Below are 5,255 nucleotides of genomic sequence, written 5' to 3' on the forward strand. Positions count from 1 at the left end.
GGGGCATTCCGAGAATTGAACTCGGGACCTCTCGCACCCTAAGCGAGAATCATACCACTAGACCAAATGCCCGGATGTGGATTGTTCGAATATTCTAATATATAGATATATATTTAATAGTTTTAACAAACACAATTGGCACGATTATTTGGAATAACACGGTTCTTTCATTTTTTCCTAGTAAATCGAATAACTTACCGTTGAAAGTCAAACAAAAATAAAAATGAACTACCATTTAGTTTTGTTTTTATTTTTATTTTATAAAGTATAATAAAATAACTAAGATATTTTTAAAATAAAAAAATCTTTAACTAGCATTCATGTGCTTTTTTTATATTTTTAGTATTGTTTTTTTTTTAATAATCGAGTAGATTGAGAGGCAAATCAGTATTTGAATAAATATAAAAATATTAATTATAAAATAAAAAGTGGTTGACATGTTGAATGCATGTGACAACTTACGAGGAGTTTCCACTCCAATTAGGTGGCGCATGAGGGGTTGTTTGGTTGTTAAATGGTAGTTGTTAGGGTAACATTAAAATCATCTCAGTAGCCCCTCCATCATTGAATAACGGGCGTGGACAGCAGACCTCGGGTATGAGGCCAACAACCTTTTTCCTCCTAATTTTCTCTCTCTTTCTTGATATTCACGTTCAGTTTTTTAATTTTTCATGGCAGCCTTTCAATTTGTTATTCATTCATATTCGATTCTTCTTATTTTGATTGTCATTTGTTTTATTTTAAATTATTTATTATTTTATTTTAAATAATTTTTAAAGTTAATTTTTTTCTAAGATTTCATCTTCCATTTTATTTGTTTTGAAAAAACCACTCTGCCTTTTTGTGGTTAAGTTATTTTTTCACTTTGTCTTTGTTATTTTAGAAATTATAGTATTTATAAATTCATGACACTTTACGTATGCATACAAAAAATGAATTATTTACAAGATTGTTATCGTATTTTTAACTAACAACAAAAGAGCCCTTGCATTCTTGAAATTATAAAATTACAAAATTTCCATTAAGTTATATAAAAAAAAATACTGGCATTTGAAACCCTTCTATTCTACCTAGCTGCCACCTTTTTTTCTAGTTTTCTTCTCTAGTTCATCTAAGCTTGAATAACAATGGCCAGCTTCAAATTTCCTTAATTCATCTTCAAGCAAAATCAACAACACGGTAGCCAGTGTTGCAGATATTCTAAGAAAATTTCTTCCTCCTTTTCTTGCTCATATTGGGATGTTTTTTATATATACATATAAAAAACAAATTAAAAAATATCAAGGTTCAATCTTCAACTAAATAAATATTAAAGAACAAAATTGAGAAAACATGAGTTTAGAAAAGAAAAAAAAACAAGCAAACTCGAGCGAATCTTATAAACTTAAATTAATTATTTAAATTTACAACCTGTGAAATTTTAAACTCGAGCTTAACAAAGAAGTTCAATTCCCAATCAATTTAGTAACAAAAGATGAAACAAATAAAAAATATTAATTTTTTAAAACTTCCCAAAGCAAAACAAAAATGGCTTTTCGCTTTTTTGTTTCTTTTAAACTCGTGTTTTTTCAGTTTTATTGTCCATTATTTATTTGATTAGAGATTGAATTTCATTACTTTTTTATTTGTTTTCTATAAGATTCTTCACTAATTTTAAAAATGGCCAGGGTTGTCTCAGTCTTTTGAATTTTTATTATTTGTTGAATTTAGCTTTTTAAAAAAATAAAATTTGTTTTTTAATTAAGTTATGTTAATTGATTAAATATAAGCACGAGATGCTCACTTTATGATATTTTTACATGTTTGCTTTTCGGATTGTTTCTCTAATGGCGCGTGCGGCCTTTTTCAGTTTTTTCATGTAATCTTTTGCAGTAATGTTAGAACTTTCATGGTAAACGTTTTATGTTGATGAGATGATGGTCATGACAGAGTGATGGTGAATCTTCTGCGAGTTTTTTTCTTCTTCTAGATATGATAGCGATATCTCATTTATTATAATTAATTATTATTTTTTATTGTGCCATTTATTTATCATCAATATTTTTTTTATTATATCATTAAATTAATTAAAATTATTATACCCAAATAAATGAATGACGTCTGACTCGAATCAAATGTGCTATCTAAACATTTTTTTATTAAAAACAATGAACACCACCCGCAGTATAACACCAACAATAATTTAGTTTTCATTAAAAACATTAAGAGGTGCGAAGGAAACTATATGATCCACCTTGTGAAAAAGAAAATCATTAAAATGAACATTAATGGTCAATTGGTCATCCTTTTGCACATGGGAATGTTGCCGGTGGATGGACGCGGCCAATCCTGGCCTCGCAGATCTTAATTGATTGAAATCTTTATACTATACTTTAAAAATTATGAGAAAAATATTATATAAGTATTGTGGATATAGATTTATTGTATTATAGACCACACTGTAAAATATAAAATATTTACACTGTGAACGACACTATAGTACCAGGAGACGTTTTTTAGTCAAAAAGAGTTGATGGGTCTGGATTGGCCGCCAGAGTCAATGTTGCTGGGTCTGGCTCGCATCCACATCTGAGGAAAAATACTGTGCAGGTATTGTACACACACAATATTTACACTGTGGACCACACTGTAGCACCAGGGGGCATTGTCTTTACTGTTTTTTAGTAAATAAGTATTGTTGGGGCTATTAGGTCTAGCTTGGCCGCCACCAAATGCTTTTGGATTTGGTTGAGCAACCACACATAATACTATTAGGTTTGACATTCCCGCCACACCCAAAGATATTAGGTCTGGCTAGGCTGCTCTGCCTAAAGATATTGGGTATAACTCCGCAACCAGATCCAAAAATATTGGGCGGGGCTAAGTAGTCAGACCCAAAATATTGAGTTCGGCTCTATAACCAAACCCAATAGCATTTGGGTCTGGCTGGGGACCCAATACTTTTGGGTTTGGCGTTTTATGCTCTTAATATTTGTTTTACATTTGAAAAAAAATAATTATTGACCCACGACAGATCAACATCGTAGTATCATTTGAGGCATGTTTAACATAAATTATGGTGAATTACTTTAAACGATTATAAAAAAAAATATTTCTCCAAACCTACAACCTACAACGATTATTTGAGAATTCATGCTCGATAAGAAATTTCTCAAGCACCAATTTATTTCTTCTTAGTTAAACTGATTTTTCTCCTTAAAAAAATATCCATATTAAATGTATTTGTTTTGAAAATACCATTTCGATCACTGTTGCGGTAGTAGTACTGAAAAGGATGTTTTCAAACTAAATGTACTTAATTTATTATTTTTAAATTTAAATAATCTAGTAAAACAAAACTACTCGTAAACAAAGCTCGGAACTTCCAGATATTTTCCTAAACCTGTAATTTTATGTATGCTAATCTTTATTTTTATTTTTATTTTGCATGGTTGAATCATTTTGAGCGTTTAATTGCGTAATTTTTTTTTTTTTAATGATTGAATTGAAAGAAAAAGTATATGAATTAAAAAAAAATAGGTAAAATAGGTGGTAACTTAAAATCTCGTGCTAAAAAATAATTTTACCTTCTATTTTTCTAGCCATTATATAACCAGTCCCTTTATTTTTTAAAAAAATCAATTATAGTGTCAAATTTCATTTCTCTTGTTTTTCAATCTTTTTTTATTAGAAGAAAGAGAGAGGAAATCACTAGATTCCTAATGTAAAGAAAGAAAATTATCATTAGCAACAATTTTAGTTATCAAAATAGTTGATCTAATATTTTAGTCTAGGAACATTTAACGAGGGAAGATTCATCCAAGTGTTTATTTTTCCTTCTCCTTGTTAAGAGAGGTAGATTTGACCGTGATAATGATTTTGGATTCGAGTTGATTTTAGTTTTTTATGATATTTCATAGGATTTTGATGGCCATAAATATACTTATCATGATGTTTTTTAGTTGTTTTGTGACAAAATGGGTTAAAAAGTCAATTTAAAATAAAAAAAATTAAAGGGTTAATTTTCTAGCAACCCTTGGGCGTCATATTTTAGTGAAAGCAGACAAATTGTCATCTTCTATCGCATACAATGCGTTGTCTACTTGAAAGTTGAGAAATTTTTTTGAATCGTCTACTATTTTTTTTATTTAAAAAAAACATGAACGAGGCAGACAAACCTTTAAGTAAAAAAGGGGGGACCAAGCCGAGGCGCACTGGGCAGTTTTCTTCAACGCCCAAGCTTACGTGACTGAGAATTGTTTTATTTTATTTTATATTTGACTTAAATAAAACTTGATAAAACAAATCATTTAACCCGGTTAAATATATTAGTCGAGTCATAGGTTTAGCGGGTTAATCCATAATATCTGAACTGATATTTAGTTTTTTTTTTTGCCCCTCAATTAAAAAAAAACATAGCTTCACTATTTGTTATCAATAATCCCTTTTTAAAAAAAAATTAAACCTAAAAGAATGCATTTTCACCCTTTTTTTAATCTAAGTTCAACATACTATGATTTCTTTTAAAAGAAATATGTTTAGTATAAAAAAATTATCATGTGCCTTATTATTGTGTAATAAATGAAAAATAATTTATTGGATAAAATATTTATTGAATCCGATGATATCCATGACTTTCTTTGTTTGGTTGACTCGAGTTTATTTAGTTGACTAAAGTTTATTTTGTTGTATTTTATCGATTTTATCCTTCAACATTAAATTAATCCAAAATTGAGCTTTCTAATTTTTATCTCAAGATTATCACCACGAGTTTCACAGGTCAACCAAATTTAATCTAAGTAAATCAAATATTTTTCTATTTCAATAGTATTTAATTTATGATTAAAATCTATTTTTTTTTTAGAAAATATATTATCAATGCATAAATATTTTTTATAAAGATTTTTTTTTCTTATGAACCGTGATGCAGAGAGGACCAATGTAGTAGTTAAGAAAGATAAGTAATAACATCTCCGACAACGGGTTTAGGTATCTAATCTAGAATGCCCCCTAAGTTTATGGTTTTTTATAGATTTGATCGAAAAGTAAACAAGAATAGAGATTAAATGATGGCCGGGCCCTTCTCAAAACAGAGGGCCCGGCTGCCTCGTCTCGGGCCCAATGACAATTGGGCTTTCCAATAAAAATGTAAAACGGAATCTGGCGGGAAGAAGCAAGAGTGGTCTCCGTGTCCTTGACGCCAGGAGATACATTCTTCTCTTTCAACTTTTAAAACAAGGAAAGGAAACTTCACGAACCAACGAGAAGGTTAATAT

General features: G+C 29.4%; 1 non-coding gene across 1 annotated transcript; it reads right to left on the bottom strand.

Moving 5' to 3' along the window:
- On the bottom strand, positions 1-72 carry TRNAP-AGG (transfer RNA proline (anticodon AGG)). The gene has a single exon. It is a non-coding gene; the product is annotated as a tRNA-Pro (tRNA).
- Between the last annotated feature and the right edge of the window lie 5,183 nt (positions 73-5,255).

Source organism: Populus trichocarpa, chromosome 8 (genome assembly GCF_000002775.5).
Source record: "Populus trichocarpa isolate Nisqually-1 chromosome 8, P.trichocarpa_v4.1, whole genome shotgun sequence".
Classification (NCBI taxonomy): domain Eukaryota; kingdom Viridiplantae; phylum Streptophyta; class Magnoliopsida; order Malpighiales; family Salicaceae; genus Populus; species Populus trichocarpa.